Source organism: Xenopus tropicalis, chromosome 6 (genome assembly GCF_000004195.4).
Source record: "Xenopus tropicalis strain Nigerian chromosome 6, UCB_Xtro_10.0, whole genome shotgun sequence".
NCBI classification, from domain to species: domain Eukaryota; kingdom Metazoa; phylum Chordata; class Amphibia; order Anura; family Pipidae; genus Xenopus; species Xenopus tropicalis.
In genome coordinates, this window is record NC_030682.2 from 98,824,047 (window position 1) to 98,842,749 (window position 18,703).

Consider the following 18,703-nt stretch of genomic DNA (forward strand, 5'->3'; position numbering starts at 1 on the left):
AGTATAGGGCACGCAGAGTATAGCACACACAGGCAGTACTGTGCCTGCCCTATGTTGCCTCTTTGTGCCATACTCTGCCTGCCCTATCCAGCCTGTGTGTGCCATACTCTGCCTGTCCTATGCTGCCTGTGTGTGTCATACACACAGGCAACATAGGTCAGGCAGTACATACGACACAATGCTGCCACTGCTCCTAAGGTGTGAACAGGGGAACAATGTGGGTGATTACAGCCTGAGCCTGAGGTGTGAACAATGCAGGGGGTAAAAAATGCAGAGATTAAAAAATGTGAACACTACAGGGGATTACATGTTTAAACAATACAGGGGGATTACAGCCTGAATCTGAGGTGTGAACCATGCAGGGGGCCAGTTAATCTTTACACAAAGGTAAGCCATCAAAGCAGCCAGACAGGTGGGGGACCACGGGCCACCAGTTGGACAGCACTGCCCTACAGCATTTACAGGTAACTTATTCTTGTTGAAGAGAAATGTCTTTTTTTGTCAGATTTCTCATTATATGGGTTTCTTTTCTCTGAAATTTAAACTGTATATGTATGTAAAACCTACCCAGAAACATACTGGTAGTAACAACTTAAATACATGCTCCAAGGAAAGACTGAGTGTAAGGTCCAGGTTCAGGCTTAAAGGTCAGTACCATTGGTAAGTAAGCTGGAAGCCAAATATTAGGCAGGCAGTAGACAAGAATAATAATAGGCCAGTGTTGAGCCTGACAGCAGGAATGTAGGCTAACAAGGAACTGGTAGATTTTAAAAATGACAGGCAATCAGTTTACCAAAGTATAAAAAAAGAAATATAGAACCTATAACCGTAATGTGTTCACATACTCACACCATGCATGTGTTGCATGGAGAATTTTAAGAATACCAGATACAACAATCACACAGCTCAATCAGGAACTAACCAAAAAGATATCAAGGGAGCGTCACTAAAGCCATTTTAAATGGCAATGGGTAATACTTCCATAAATATAAATAACAGACATGCCAGAAAGAAACTGAGTCTTATTAAAGTCTGGAAAAAAACAGAAGCTGATATCTTAGCCAGAAGAGCAACCAGTAATAAGCCACCACATGTTCTGTGTAAGACAAGTGCATTGTACATTTCTATCTGTCGAAGGCATCTACCATTTTATTGTAGAATCAATGAAAGATTTGTCTTGGGTAAAGGTGCCCATACATTATAAGATTTGCTCATTTGGCGATATCCCAAAAAAGCAGATTTTTCCCCAGTATGCCCACGTAAAGTGGGTGCTATCAGGCTTAATTAAAACAACAGAGATAGGAGTGGTTGGAGTGAGGACCGCATCCATGAGCCAATGCGGTCCCTGATCTGTCTAAAAAAACCAAACTTGCCTGATCGACAGTCGATTTTTGGTCAGAGAACAGTTGGATAGAGCTGTTGGAGGTCCCCATACACAGGGGGATAAGCTGCTCATTGGTTAGCAGCACAGCAGTGAACTGCTGCCTTGCAGGACTGGCAGGGTGGATGGAATCGGAAGCAAATTTGGGTACCCGGAGTCGGAGGAACATAAACTGAGCTGTTAGAGTCAAAGGATTTATGTGTGGACTCCATAGCCCTGCCAGGGCTGTGGAGATAGATTTGTGGGTCCAGAGTTGTAGTCAAAAGCAATTTTAGGTACCAGGAGTCGGAGTCAAGGTACCATAAACTAAGGAGTCGGACTTGAAGGATTTATGTATCAACTCCACAGCCCTGAGGACTGAGGTACCAGGCCTGACTTCAGTATTGGGTAAAAGGAGATTAGAGTAGCCTGAGAATGGGAGGTAATGAGAAGTGAAAAGATCACCTGGACCAAAAAAATAAAAAATAAATAGCACCTGGGCCGCTTTTCTAACAAATGTAATGGTTTCCCAGGTTTAAAAAAAAGTTGGCTTCCAGTGGGGCAAAAGTAGGACAAAATACACCAGAGAGGGCTGAAGTGATGATGTGGGAGACTCCTCTTAATGGATTATGATGGGGGGAGCCTTTTATACAGCTAGGGGGGATGCTGGATCACAAGCAGTGCAGTCACCATGATTTCCAGCACTTGTGTGCACATGATCTTACTGTGCCACCCCTTGCAATTCCTGTTGTTACTTTTGCAAAGATATATTTAGGGCAGGGTCGCTATGAGTGTTTAAAAACCTTTCTGAAGGCTTTATTAAAGTGTCAGGTCTGTAGGCAGTTATCACGTTTCTGGTGAGATGGCAGAGAATGTCACTGAGGTATTACCCTTAGTTTTCAGTTTTGCTATCCCATTCTGCCTCACTATTACCAACATTTCACAGTACACAGCATTCTTGCTAATGGCCGTCCCACTGAGGTGACACAGCTCACCTTCATACTAGTGAGCGCCCTAGAACTAAGGCAGCCAGGTTTGCAGCACACGGGGAGAGAATGCAATGGCATTCCAGCAGGGGGCGCATTATTACCTCCGAGTCCGCACTGACATTAGCAGCAGCACCCACACGGAAGGGGAGAAATCACGCACGGTGCTGCACCTCTTTGCGCTGCAGGAAGAAGGTTTCCACGGCCCCATCCCGGTGCTGCTGTAACCTGCACACACTGCTGGGGGTGGGGCAGGCTGGTTAGGCGGGAGGAGGGATACGGTGCTGAGCCCCGCTGCGAGGAAGACTGCACAGCCTGGTGTCACCTACAGCCCCCTCACCTCAGAGATCAGCTGAAGGCTCTCCCCAGAGCTGCCCCCCACCTCTCCATCGCTGCTCATCGCTCTGCAGTCCTCGGACCCACGGGAGGCGCCTTTATGTGTAAACGGTGGGTGCTATAGCGGGTGTCCCTCCCCCTTCCTATGCCCTGTTTGTATATCATGCGTGCAGGGTCAGCATTGGCTTTTATTGCCCCGACGCTCCCATTCCATAAACACGGTGCCATGGAGCAGATTCCCCAGACTGGAATGTAATGGGCTCCTGCAGCCAGAGATCGCGCCTGGAGCTGCTCGCTTATTGCACACAGGACTGACAGGAAATCTATCTCTCTCTCTGTGTGTGTGTATATATATATATATATATATATATATATTGCAGTAGATGTAGGTTACACCGAGAACACTTCTTGATTAACGTGCGGCCTTCCAGCTGTTATTAACTATTACCCCCAGGAAACACTGATATCTTGGAAGTTGTAGTTCAGTAGCCGGGGGCCCACAGGCTAAACGAAAGCCAAGTAGATTTGGGCCACAGAATAGGAGAGACAACCATATATATATCAATGGGGGGCACTGGGTATAGTGCCATTGTAGTTGGGCCATTGGTGCCTGACGGAAGCCCTTTCTACTATTGCTGTTTTGCTCAGGTCGCTTCCGGTTTCATGTACTGTCAACTTACTATTTTTTTTTCAAGAAGGCAAAAAAAAAAAAAAACCAACAACTTCTGTATTCCCCGCCCCCCACCCAGGAAGCTGAGCTGTAGTAAAGTGAGGGAAGAAGATAGCAAAATAATGTGGTGTGTTTGTCACTTCCTTTCTCTGCTTTGAACACCTGTGGCTTGGCTGCCAGCATATCATGCAATGCACACAATTAAATCATTGCCTAATCCTCTCAGCCTCCATCATCATTTTTATTATCCTATGTAGTAGGGCAATTTACCTCAGGGCTGTACTTATTACAGGGAGGCCTCAGTCATGCTGCAGAGCTTCATATCATGCCATGACACAGATTTACACACCACTCTGCTGGATTCCATTTTCAGAGGGAAAATTTATGTTGGAATGTAAATGCCTTTCTGCTGGTTTCACGGAAATCACACAGACATTCATTTTCTGGGCAACTCTATAGAGATAAAATGGGATGTGCTGTTAGGCTGGCAAGAACTGTAGCACGTGTAGAAACCTCTGTATATAGCATGGTTTATATCCATTTCTTACACATTATTATTAACATAAACATGTAAGATGCCATTGTATTCCGCAGTGCTATAAAACAGAAGTTTTGAATGTGAAGGAGGCCAAACATACTTATATTTATTGGGGCAGTTTGTCCATTTTTAGCCACACTGCTTTATCATCAACCACACTGCCTGCAACATCTTTGCATTTCAGTCTTAAGCTCTTAATGTACCTGCTGATGCCACATGTGGGTGGGTGCTTGGGTATTGACAGGTAGGCAAGTTAGAGAAACCACAACACCCACTCATTTCCTCTCAAATCATTTTTACCAAGTCAGTCTCATGACAGATATTTGTCGGTTCATTAATCTAGCAGGGAAAACTTCATTTGCCATTTTACTATTTCCACCAGTGCATAGTGCTTCAGCAGATGAGAAAGCTGCGTCTCTTTTTCACTTCCTGCTTTTCTGTTTGTGCTCTCATTCCAAATGAAGATAACAATATAAAGGTGACTGCCATGGATGACCCTTTGTACAGTATCTGTTCATGTGGCCCAGTTGCCAATCAGTTCAATACTGCGCAGGATCATTTATGGCCACCTTAGGGTGAAGACATACAGAGCGACTAGTAGCAGCTACTTGTCACAGCTACTAAAATAAGCAATGCTGATCTTTTACTGATAATTGTCTCTACATGTGTTTTACAAGAGGCAGTTCTCATTTTTGTCTTTGGCAGGGTATTTTCTGGTGTTTAGTAGCCGTGAGAAGTATCCGTTCATGTGGCCCAGTTGCTAATCAGTTCAATACCGCACCGGATCATATATATATATATATATTTACTCTTATGGGTGAAGACACACAGAGCTACTAGTAGCAGCTACTTGTCACGGTTAATACAATAGGCAATGCTGATTTTTTACTGATAATTGCCTTTATGTATTTTTTACAAGAGGCAGGTCTCAGTATTGTCTATGGCAGGGTATTTTCTGGTGTTTAATAGCTGTGACAAGTGGTTGCTACTAAGTAGCTCCATGTGTCTTCACCCATAAGGGTAAGAACCCATGGAGTGGTTCAGAGGGGCTTTTCACAAGCAACTCCTATTGTTGCCTTTTCGGAGCGGTTTGTCACCCACAATAGCAGAGATCTATCGCTGACGACTGAGTCTAGGTACTTACCCTAAAGCTGGCAATACACAGGCTGATTGAAGCTGCTGACGTGGTCCCTCCAGATCGAGTTATCAGCTTATTGGCTTGTGTATGTAGGCATCACTGTATGATGCGTTTGTTTGCCCCAGGGGCAATGACCAGAGCCCAATTCGGCCCAGGGTATGGGTGAATAGAGATCCGCTTTTTGGGGACCTCACTGAATGGGGTGAATTTGCCAGTTTAACAAAAGATTTGATCTGATGAAAGTCAGCAGTGTAAAGAAAGTGTTAGAGTATATTTTGGTAACTGATATCTGTTTTTAACCTATGTAATCTAAGACTGTATGGATTATAAAATAATTAATAAGAAAATAAGTAGGATAAATGAGAACACTTCCTGCTGCCCTTAATATAGGTTTGCACTAACACATAAAGGCAATGTATTTATTTCATTTGTCGTGACTTTTGCCTCTGGCAACCAAATACCATATCTGACAAATAAGACTACTGTGAAAAAATAGATGGCACTAATTTGATGTTTTTTATTGCAATAGATGTGTTTTTATGATCAGCTATAAGTGGGCTGATTGGGGTACACTCACTGTTCAAAGCAACCAATTCGGTCAGGATTATCAGAGGCCAATTTGGTACATGCTTGGCCTTCTTGAGGGGATGGACAGGGAGACTTTAAGACACTGTACAGTGGATATGAGGAAGATATTTTGTTAGGGTTTATTGTACAGTTAAGGACTTAGGCTACTGCCACACAGTATGTTTTATCTGCTGACTGGGAAAACATCAATATGGCTCCAAGCCACACAGGCAGGCACCCATTGACCTTTATGACAGTTACATGTTACTGTGGCCAGGGGGGTAAGGTTCGGAAAGAAAATTAACATTTCAGCATTTTCTGACCAAAATTTGTCCAGTTTACAGTGATAGGCGCTTACATTTAAATTCAGTGTCTGCCTCCTCATTGTGTTATGCAGTTTTCTCTTCTGGCAGACATTAATATTAAACTCTGCGGACATTAACCTTGTTTATATTGGTTGCTCTGCAGAAATGATACAGTAGCAGAAATGTTACTGTAATATTTTTCTCTGAATTGTTGGATAAGAATCTCCGATGAACCTTAAAGGGATACTGTCATGTTTTTATGGTGTACTTTTTATTTTTAAATTAAACTGTTTACATATAATTCATTCTACCATTAAAAATTTTATTTTTGAACCAACAAATATATTTTTTTAGTTGTAATATTGGTGTGTAGGCAGCCATGCCAGTGCATTGTGCCTGAGTCTGAGCTTTCAGAAGGAGCCAGCGCTACACATTAGTACTGCTTTCAGGTAACTTATCGTTTCTTCTACTCCCATGTAACTGGAGGAGTCCCAAACCAGACTTGGATTTCTTACTAATATCTACTAGGAGCTGCTACCTTATAACGTTCCCATTGTTCTGCTGATCGGCTGCTGGGAAGGAGGTGATATCACAGCTTGCAGCTCAGCAGTAAAGTGTAACTGAAGTTTATCAGAGCACAGGTCACATGGCTGTGGCACCCTTGGAAATAAAGAATATGACTAGCCCCATATGAAATTGCAAAATTAAATATAATAATATCTGTGTTTAAAACAGATTTCAATGCAGGATTCTGCTGGAGAAGCTCTATCAACTGATGTGTTTTGAAAGAAACATGTTTTCCCATGACAGTATTCCTTTAAGCCACCAAGATTCTGTATGATTTGTAATGGGGCTGCCCTGGGTACCAATAAGCTGGTTTCACACGTGACCTTGTGTTGGCTGTGCTGTGTGGCTCATATTGTCCACATATATCAGAATGGGGTCCAGTTTTGACAGACCATCCTATGTTATATGTTAGTGACAAGAAAATAATTACTTAAAAACATCTGTAAAGTATGTACACAAAATTACCTTTTAATATTGCTTCTTATTCGTTTTTTCAAATTATTTATTCGTTTTTATATTATTCGTTTTTATCTCTTTTTTTTTCTCTCTTTGCATAGAACCTTAGGATATGCATCACAATGTGGTGCCTGCATGGGACTGTAACGGTCATCAAACCACTTGTGACTCACTAGGAGTGTCTTTGGATGACAGCACTAAGCAGCTTTATACCTAGCCTTTTACCTGTTGAATATAAGTTGGCATACAGACATAATTCCATTCCTGTTTCTGGGCCTTTCTGCCAGGGGTGCTGGGCTAAATGATGAATCATTCTTGCTGTTAGGGCTTTTGCACATGGATAGCTGAAATTGTGTTGAAATTCATTCTGGTGTGTCACCCATAATACTGCATTTTATGCATGTTTTGAGTTTAAGATCTATCCCTATATTTTAAAATCAAGGTCTGCTCTCTTTTTATTTCAGTAAATAATAGGCAGAAGGGATGCAGCTAAATAATAGTTCAGTATGTATCTTAACATATATTGCATTAGATTTATGAAAATGATAAAAAGACCAAATATTGACTTGTTAAACAAACCGGAAGTAGGTATTAGTCTTATGTACACAGAAATGCAAATTTCATTTTCCACACATGATGGCACAATGGAAAAAGGTTCAGTGTTTGTGGGAATGTTTTTCATTAAAAAGTTGCTTTAATTTTGCATGATAATGAGTTATTTTTCAAATTCTATTTAGTTCCTAATTCAAAGCATTTAGACGTTATCTCAAACAGTTATATTGCTGGGCATCATCAATGGCTGCTCAGTGCTCCACAGAATACTATGGTTTCAGCACTAACGTGCTGAATGCCTGCAAATGCTATGATACTGTTGGAGACCTTTGGTTACCTTTAGCATCGGAACACCTTTAGCTTTAGCATCACACCACTGCACTCTACAACTACATAAAACTCAAGCAATACCACCACTAAGATTTTCTTTAAGGTCAGATCACAAAAGCATGCTCTCCAGCTCATCTTAACATTATATTAATAGTATCAAATAAGAGCCAACCTGCAAAAAGCTAATTTTATTAAACGAAAGGTTAGAGTTTAGTCCTTTATGGTAACATTATGCTTATTAAAAGCAAAATAAAATGTAAAAAAAAGAAATAGGGCAGAAATGTTGTACATTATATTTTGGACGTCTGTACCAGCACAAGGCGATCACAACCCTTTAGAAATGAAGATCTGTGCCTCCAAAGATGCCCCTAGTAGGGGGTACTGCTCAGTGCTGCCCTCGGTTTCCTGAGTTTAGGGACTGAATTGGATAAAATATAAATGTCCAAATATAGGACTTAGAGCTGGGCGGTATGACCAAAAATTTATATCACGGTATTTTTCAAAATTATATCGGTATCACGGTATTTGACGGTATATAAATAAAAAAATAAATAATAAATATTGGTGGCCCCCCCACCCCCCCCCCCCCCCCCCAACACCAACCCCAACCCCCCAACAACCCCAGCCCCCCCCCGCAACACCAACCCCAACCCCAGCCACAACCCCCCCAACCCCAGCCACAACCCCCCAGCAGAACTTACCCAACTTGTGGTTCCTCCAGCTCCAGCGATGCGTCCTAGCGACGTCGCGTGCGCGCTGACGTCACATGCGCGCCGACGTCACGTACGCACGGGCGCAACCCGGAAGTAATAGGAGAAAAACAGCAGGAGGCGCGCATACCGGTATAGCGGTATGTTTAAAACTCATACCTTTTTTTTTTTAAAAAACGGTATACCGGTTAAACCGGTATACCGCCCAGCACTAATAGGACTGATAAGTAAATTATACAGATAATTAGTACATGACTGCTCTAAAACCAGTGCAATTCACACCAGAATTTAATTATCAGCCCTGTAGCATCAATTTATATAACCGGTAAACCTCATTTTCTGATTCATAATTTGTAACAACCCCTAAGCTGAGCAAGTGAGTGCCCACTGACGCTTCTAACAGAATCCAGGCCGGAATCATTACTGCTAAAGAGATTCTGAACCTTTAGGCTGGTGCAATAAGTTTAGTATATTAAATATGGCATTTTCTAGCCCATTTTAAGCGATTGGGTCTCCTTTAAGACTATGTGGTAGATGTGTCACAGTCCTGCTTTATCATTATAAAGAGCTTGGTTAAAAAAATCTCAAGTACGCTTTTATAGATCTTGTATTGTCTTTTAACTGCCGCATTTATGTGAATTTTGTTGCACTATGGGAAAAGTGCATTACTTAGAAACATGTTTTTTACGTAGTGTAATCTTAAATTTGCAGACACAGGTACTGCATTGTTGGCAGGATGTCACTTCCCCTGTCAGTGTTGTAGTACATTTGTAGAAGGGTTAAATAAAATGTGTCAGAATTAGTCCATGCAAGTATAGTTAGTTAGATAGTTAGCTAGATTGCTCTGGCTTGACTCATGCTCTCATGGTTTGAGTAGCCTGTTCATTGTAGTCATGTGTATTTATGACTATTATGTGACCTGACTGCTAGTGTTTTTACAGCTTGTCTAGTTATTAGCTACCAATCAAATTTTATCTTTTCAACAGGTGACCAGCCTGCCTACTGATTGGTTGCTATAGGTCAGTGTTTATTTTTTAAAGGTAAACTATACCTTCAGAATAAACACAACCATCAAATAATTTATATTATAAAAAGTGACCTAATAAGAGGTATAGTTTCCCTTTAAACAAAATTGGCTTATGTTTTATTACTCATGTTTTATTGAAGAAAGGCATTTATCATGGAGATCATGGAGACCAACCCTGAACAGTATGGGGACCCATAAAAAAATTTGTTTAGAATTTATTGTTTTTGGCAATAAAAATATGAGAGAAATGTAGTGTTAGCTGCACTGTTGCATAAGGTTTCTGTAATAAAAATTATAGCATAGGAATCACAGATCTAGTCCTTGGGGATGCTAAGTAGTGCAGATGTTTATAAGCTGTGACAGTATTATAATGCATTTGTTGTGTGCAATATATTTTTTTCCTAAAGTTTTGATATTTGTTAAAAGATCTAAATTGTTACGTACCCATATAGTAGTGAAGTCATCTTTCTTTTAACTGCTTTACAGCAGTATTGGAGTGATGAACAAGTTAGAAATATTTCAACTAGATCCTAACCCCTAACCCACTACTTCGCAAACTACAAACAACTCAGCCCAATGAACTCTTAAAATTTAAGACCCGACCTGACTCCTCTTTGATGATTGGTATATGGGTGGGATTAGCCACAAAAGGATAGGAGTCACCAATATTACATCACTAAAGGTGAGGATCTCTGCTTGAATTTTTACCCGCTCAAAACCACCTTGTATTTAAGGCATAAGAATGAGAATGACTAGTATAAAGTTTTGTTTTCACATTTGTGTGCATACACTCTCATGGGTGAAGAAGTGTTTAGTCATTATTATATATACTAGTATATTTTCTTTATTCCTGTTCCAGGGTAGAAACAGCAGAAAATTACTTTTACTCTACTGTGTTTGTGGTTATGCACAAGAAAGTTGTTACTATTATAAAATATGAATATAAGAGGATTTAAGGAAATCTATCCCTTCTGCGTCATTCAGTTGGGATTATGTAGAAAAGGGGTGTGTGTGTCTGTATGTTCAAATATATATGAAAATAAATATCCTAGTTATCTTTGATCTAGATTTGAAGAAAAATAACTAAATATTTAAAAGCTGCTGTCTGACTTTCAGCCTTGCCTTGGGCTTTTAAGGGAAGCATGTCAATTCTCTGTAGTTTTCAGGCAAGGTAAGCAGAAAGTCACACTGCTTAATTTACTGAAACAGAGATTGCATATTTAATGTTGTTATGGTGTATTTTCCTCTGAGCAGAATCAGCTCACTGAAGCCTCAGATTCACTGTGAATTGCCAGTCATAATTTATGATGGCAGAAAAAACTATTTTGTTATCTGGATGATGTTTTATATAAAGCCCAGGTACCCTTTCTGAGCATTTCAGATCAGTCTGTTAGAAAAAACTCATTCTATAGGTACATGTATCGGACCTTTTATCCGGAAACCCATTATCCAGAAAGTTCCGAATTACGGAAAGGCCATCTCCCATAGACTCCATTTTAATCATGTAATTCACATTTTTTAAAAATTATTTCCTTTTTCTCTAATGATAGAACAGTACCTTGTACCTTAATTACTGTTTAAATAATTTTTTTGTAGACTTAAGGTAGGAGATCTGAATTACAGCATTCTGGATAACAGGTCCCATACCTGTACAAGATAATTGTAATTAATAACCAATAAATGCATACAGGGAATTTTTATTTTTTAAAAGACAGAAATATGATTAGTGATATGAAGCATAAACAGTAACAGGACAATGCCCATTGTTACCTGTGACTGATGTTGGCGAAACACGTACAGATTTTGTAAGATTTTCGGACCCTGTGTGGGCTCCAAATTATCAGCCCAATCGTTTTCTTACCATGATGATCAGTCATTTAGTCGAATGGGCAGGTTAGAAAACTTTTGTCGGATAATGATAAAATATGTGCATGTATTGTGTATCTGACGATATCCTTGGGGGACCTACAAAGTCACTTTCGTACGATTGGTGTCTGCCAACTATTCATTCTTATTTGTATTTTAAAGGCTTTATCGTACATGAATCCTACATGAATGTTAGTTTCAGATTGTTTCATTTAAACGTACGACCAATATATGAACGTTTGTCGGAAGAATTCTAAAGTCTGAATGTGTATAGCCACCTTGAGATATGGTTTTAAAGCACATTGAAATGTGTATTTATGAATCATGAAATCAAATCTCAGCTCTAAATATATGCATGGCATACATACTAAGGCAACTTAAGGTTTTACGTGCATATAATGGTCACACTACACTTAGGGGCTGATTTACTAACCCACGAATCCGACCCGAATTGGAAAAGTTCCGACTTGAAAACGAACATTTTGCGACTTTTTCGTATGTTTTGCGATTTTTTTCGGATTCTGTACGAATTTTTCGTTACCAATACGATTTTTGCGTAAAAACGCGAGTTTTTCGTATCCATTACGAAAGTTGCGTAAAAAGTTGCGCATTTTGCGTAACGTTAAAACTTACGCGAAAAATGCGCAACTTTTCGCGTAAGTTTTAACGCTACGCAAAATGCGCAACTTTTTACGCAACTTTCGTAATGGATAGGAAAACTCGCGTTTTTACGCAAAAATCGTATTGGATCCGAAAAATTCGTAAAGAATCCGAAAAAATCGCAAAACATACGAAAAAATCGCAAAACATACGAAAAAAATCGCAAAGTACCGATCATTACGAAAAAAACGCAATCGGACTCCATTCGACCCGTTCGTGGGTAAGTAAATCAGCCCCTTAGCATAAGCTTCAGACTTGTTCCTTAGATAACAACAAACACTATATAGTGATAGCAGGCTGACATTTTATTAAAGGAGAACTAAAGCTTAACTAAAGAAGTACAGTAGGGCAGAAATGTTGCACATTGTGCCACAGGCAACCACAGCCCTTTAGCAGGGAAGATCTGTGACTCCAAAATGCCCCCAGTAGCTCCCCATCTTCTTTACTGCCGATTCACTGCACATGCTCTTTGCTGCTGTCAGTTACTGAGTTTAGGAACTGACTAAACTCATATATTACTATATAATATACATGTCACCAAACAAGGTTGATTTATTAGTACATGGCAGCTCTGAAACCAGTGCTTTAGCATCACAATTTAATAATCGGCCCTGTAGCATCAGCTTTTATGCTCGATAATTTGCAACAACCCCTAAGCTTAGCTTCTCAACAACTGTTCAGAGTACATTGAGCATGTGCAGTGTCACTGCCACTTCCCAACTGACACTTGTGGCAATTTTGAAGGACTGAAACTTTACTACTTTAGATATGCTGAACTTTTCGGTTGGTGCAATCACTTCAGTATATAAAAGATGGTATGTACCATTTCTGAAATAAACTACAATATATCCCCCTTGACTCTTAGCAATATGTCCCTCTTCATTCTCTCTTCATGCAGAAGTCAGAGCCAGAGTTTGACTGACAGCTCTAATATATTCTTGGGGGTATATTTTTCATGCTGTGTAAAAAGTGGAGTAAAGGTCCCCATACACGGGCCAATTCCAGCTGCCCATATCGGTCCCTTAGACCAATTCGGCAGTTAAAAAAATCTAGTCTTATCGGGGACCGCATTCTCCCGATATCACCCACTCGTAGGTGGCGATGTTGCCGAGAGAGCGGATCTGAAGGTGTATGGGGACCTTAAAACATTATTGGTGATGTTGCTCATAGCATCAGATGCTTTGCTTTGGTTTTTTAACTGTTGAAATCTAACTGCTGATTGGTTGCCCTGGGCAACATCACTGGTAATGCTTCCCTCCACTTTTTACACAGCATGATAAATATACCCCTAAAGGAGAAAGAAAGGTAAAAACTAAGTAAGCTTTATCAGAAAGGTCTCTGACTTCTCTGTGAGAAGATTTCTTGTGTCTGTAATTCATGTGCCAGAGACATACAGCTCTCTGCCCTGTCCCCACTCCTGCTGACTCATAGGGACCGATTCATTCGAACACAAATTCAAATCCCGAATGGGAAAAATTCGGATTGGATACGATAATTTCTGAAGATCGCAAATATCACGAAAATGCTTACGAAAAAATCGTATTAGTCACGATAATATCGTATTGGCGATCCGAAAGTCACAAAATTTTTGTACTGAACGATTGTAAACAGCGGCAGAACCTTTCCGAATTTGTTGCGCGGGTGTACGAAAAAGTCGCACTAGCGCAAAAAATCTGCAAAAATACGCTTAGAGCGTTCGAATGAACGCTCCGAGCGTTTATGTCTTATTAAATCTTCCCCATAGTCTTACTAACTGAGCATGTTCACTTGGTCTGGGTGTCTGTGCAGGAGTGAGATACGTACTGTAGCTCTCTCCACTCTCCTGCTCCCCCCTCCTTCTTAAAATGCTAAGAACTCACTCCCCCCCCTTAGGAATGCGTGATCTGAGCCAATCAGCAGGAAGCTTCCTCATAGTCTTACAAACTGAGCATGTACTGTATACAGGTCTTGCTTTTGGTGCAGGAGTGAGGCATTATGGGAACTTTCTTTAGTTCTTTTTTTAGTTTTTCTTTTTTTAGTTCTTTTTTTCTTTTTTAGTTCTTTTGCTCAGCGTTTTTTCTTCCTGTTTGGCTTCTGATCATTTGAACAGGTGAAATACGGGGAGACTTAAGGGCACTATTGAGAGAACTGAAGGTATGCCTGCAGCTTGAGATTAACTCTTTATTAGCCTTTCCTTCTCCTTTAAGTATATCTTGATTATTTCAGAAATGATACTGAATATTTAATCATATTTATTCCTTATTTCCATGTGATAAAGCTCATATTACATTGTTACTTCCACGATAGATCTCCATTAAGTACAAATGGAATCTTATTTAAGAATGGTGCCAGTGGAGCTAAAGAAATGGGCACATTTTGTTCTGTGTCTAATGGGAGGCACATTCTAGAACCCACTAATCTTGTGTGTCTTGTAAATTGGTTACCTATAGAGGATATAGACAGGTTCCACAGTTTGTAATGTTAAAAATGGACTCTCTGACCTCTGATGCAAGCTGTGACATGTAGTCATCACTGACATAATTTTGGATGTCATATTTGTTTCTTTCATTGCTAACAGTCTCTTCATTAATCTGCTCTGCTTTAATTGTCTGTCTGGTTGTATGTGAAAGATCAATTTCCTGATTGGAAACTATAGAAGAATTCTATAGGAAGAATTCTACAATTATTGAATTGGCTACTAGAAGGGGGAATAAAAGGGGTTATGAGCTGCTAGACCCCAGATTGAAATGTTCAAGAGTGCTCCTATCATGTAAATAAACAGAAGATGACTTGTATTTGCCATGTTTTTTTTCTCTGTAGCATAAAGTGTCAATCAATTAATAGATAAACAGCAGTACTCTGCACTTTATGAACCCTGTTATAATTGTAAAAGTATGTTTAAAGGGTTTAGATGAAAAACAGTATAAAACAGTAAATTATGTTCATAAAAGACACAAGTCCTTCACATTCTGATCCCGCAAAGTCCCCAGCCAGCAATGGCAGCCAAATAATACCCCCTGGATAATTTATTTGTATACATTATATAAAAGAAAAGTTAATAATACAAATGTATTGATCTTGTACATTTTTACAATAATCATGTGCCCCTAAGCTGATGCATTTCTATAGAGAATTGAATACATATAAAATGGTATTCATATTGTTTGAAGGAACAGATTACAGTGATAGGTATATTAGGGGTTTCTTAGTTGCGTAACAAACTTTGGTTCGGAAGCCGGATGTTCCCCCTTTACTTCCCTATGTGCACCCACTGGGCCAGAATTATTAATGTGATGTTTATAGTACAGGTATGGGATCCCTTATCCGGAAACCCATTATCCAGAAAGTTCCGACTTACGGAAGGGCCATCTCTCATAGACTTAATTTTAATCAAATAATTCACATTTTTAAAAATGGTTTCCTTTTTCTTTCTAATAATAAAACAGTACCTTGTACAGGTATCGGACCCCTTATCCGGAAACCCGTTATCCAGAAAGCTCCGAATTACGGAAAGGCTGACTCCCATAGACTCCATTTTAATCAAATAATTCAGAATTTTAAAACTGGTTTCCTTTTTCTATGTAGAAATAAAACAGTACCTTGTAATTGATCCCAACTAAGATATAAATAATCCTTATTGGATGCAAAACAATCCTATTGGGTTTAATTAATGTTTTATTGATTTTTTAGTGGACTTAAGTATTAAGGTATTAAGATCCAAATTACGGAAAGACCCCTTATCCGGAATACCCTTGGTCCCGAGCATTCTGGATAACGGGTCCTATACCTGTACTTGATCCCAACTAAGATATAATTAATCCTTATTGGAGCCAAAACATTCCTATTGGGTTTAATTACTGTTTAAATAATTTTATTAGCACACTTAAGGTAGGAGATCCGAATTACGGAAAGACCCCTTATCCGGAAACCCCCAGGTGCCGAGCATTCTGGATAACGGGTCCCATACGTTTAACCCTGTAACGGCCAATATGCATTGACCAGTTAAAGCTGCTATAGAAACAATCAATTTTTGGTAGGACATTAATTGATGTGCACCAGTTCCTAGCATTTATTATCATAATACATATACAGGTATAGGACCTGTTATCCAGAATGCTCATGACCTGGGGTTTTCGAGATAAGGGATCTTTCCGTAATTTGGATCTCCATAACGTAAGTCTTCTAAAAATCATTCAAATATTGAATAAACCCAATAGTCTTGTTTTGCCTCCAATAAGGATTAAATATCTCTTAGTTGGGATCAAGTACAAGGTACTGTTTTATTATTACAGAGAAAAAGGAAATCATTTTTAAAAATTAGAATTAATTGCTTATAATGGGCTCTATGGGATGGCCTTTCCGTAATTCGGAGCTTTCTGGATAATGGGTTTCTGGATAAGGGATCCCATACCTGTATATGTGTGTATATATATATATATATATATATAATTTGTGTGTGTGTATATATATATATATATATATATATATATATATACACATACATATATATGTTTATATTTAGCTGGAATGGATTATAAAATTAGTAGGAATTAAAATAAATATACTATACAAAGGAAAAATTATTCTTATAAACAGCCTGTAAAAAGTAGTGAAAAATAAAGTTATCAAAACCTACTACTTTTTTTTCCAGTTTCTCTAGAAACTGAAAATGGCTCAGGCTATTTAAATATAGCCTGTAGGTGTCTAAAGGCAAGTAATGAGGTTTGTGACATCTCTTTTGTGCTGCTTAATGTTACACTTCAGTACAATGCAGAAGAATTAATTTGTTACTTATTGATACAGTGTTTGCGTTATGGGTAAGTCTGGTTAGTATGTGCTGTACTATATAGCAGAAGCAGATTTTAAGGGGTTATTCACCTTTGTACAACATTTACAAATCTAACAGTTCACATTAATAGAACAATCTTTGCCATATAGATAGTTAACAAAAAAAAATGTGCAACTGAAGAGATATTCACCTCAGAATCATCCCTCTCCTGATCCTTCAGTTCTGCGCAGACCCAGTGCTGGGGGGGTCAGTGACCCCTATAAACACAACAGTTGCTTTTTTACTTATATTATGTCACACTTAGTACTGGCAGCAGACTTAACCCATATTGGCTGTGTCTCCTGTCAGTCTGCATCGCTTTCTGTGTCTGTGACAGTGCTGCAAATCTGACATAATAGTATGTAAGATTTGTAATATGCTGAGTCTGTTTGCCTATGCCATTGCAAGGGAAAAATTTAAGGGGCTGTTCAGCTTTGAGATAACTTTTAGTATGATGTAGAGAGTAGTATTATGAGACAATTTGGTTTTCATTTTTTATTATTTTTAAATTATTATATTAAAATATATTTATTTTAATTATTCTACTATTTGTTCAGCAACTCTCCAGTTTGGAATTTTAGCTGTTATCTGGTTGCTAGGGTCCAAATGTCCTTAGCACAGGACAAATTCAGTAGTAAGCATATAGGAAATTCTCATTTACAAAGTGTGCAGCTCAGAATTGTTTACATAGTGAAATTCGCAGTAGGATTGTCCTTAAAGGAAAAAGAAAGCCAAAGTCACTTGGGGGTGCCAAAATGTTAGGCACCCCCAAGTGACTTTGACCACCTACCTTTTACCCCGGGCTGGTGCCCCTGTGAGGAGGGAACAGCACCAGCCCGGGGTAGCTGCCGGCGCTTCCTTCCTTCTGTTTCGTTGCGCGCGCATGCGCAGTAGAGTGAAAAGCCGAACTTAAACATTAAAGTCGGCTTTTCACTCTACTGCGCATGCGCCCACCGCTGGCATTCCGGAAAAGGAAGCCAGAACACAGAAACGATCCGCTCCAGGTGCCCCGGGCTGGTGCTGTTTTCTCCCAACAGGGGCACCAGCCCGGGGTACGAGGTAAGCGGTTAAAGTCACTTGGGGGTGCCTAACATTTTGGCACCCCCAAGTGACTTTACCTTTCGTTTCCCTTTAAGAGTCATTTTAAATATGGCATAATCGCAAATTGTGAATATTTATGCACACTCTCTGCATCTGAATGTTCGCTAAACGGATTTTGCAAATTGTGAATTTATATTTGCAAAGAAAAAATTGGTGCTATATTCACACACAAACATGTGCAGTGGCCGTGCTCACGCAAACCTCAACCTGAGCTATTTGCAAATTTTTATGTGAAATGCGCATTTCACAGCAATTTGCAGAAAAGGAAAGACAGGCACAGCAGTGCAAAATGTAACTGTTTAGGGGAAAACATGTGCAAAACAGCCATATGTGAATAAAATTTTCACTGCACAAACTTTTTTTCACGCTGAAAATATTGTTGGTGGTTTAAATTTATGCCCCCTGTATCTCCCCATCTGCTCTGTACTGCTGTCAGTTACTGAGCTTACTGACTCAAAATATACTGTATATATAGAGCATAATGTTACCATAAAAGGTATGGTAATAGTAGTGAATTTAGACTTTCATTACATTGCAGCTTTGAAACCAGTGCAGTTTGCATCAGAATTTAATAATCAGCCCTGTAGCATCAGCCTATATGAGTCTAACCTCATTTTCATTAGCTTCTCAACAGCTGCTTAGAGCATACTGTGTCATTGACCCAGGGTCGGACTGGGCCGCCGGGACACCGGGAAAAATCCCGGTGGGCCCCAGCGGCCTAGACCCA

General features: G+C 39.6%; 1 protein-coding gene across 1 annotated transcript in view; it reads left to right on the top strand.

Annotated features, from left to right (window-relative positions):
• Positions 1–2,598: 2,598 nt before the first annotated feature.
• The window catches only part of mbp (myelin basic protein), a 91,317-nt gene continuing 75,212 nt past the window's right edge, over positions 2,599–18,703 (top strand). The window contains exon 1 of the mRNA NM_001016592.3: positions 2,599–2,793. The gene's annotated coding sequence lies outside the window, so the exon portion shown is untranslated. The remainder of the gene's footprint in view (positions 2,794–18,703) is intronic.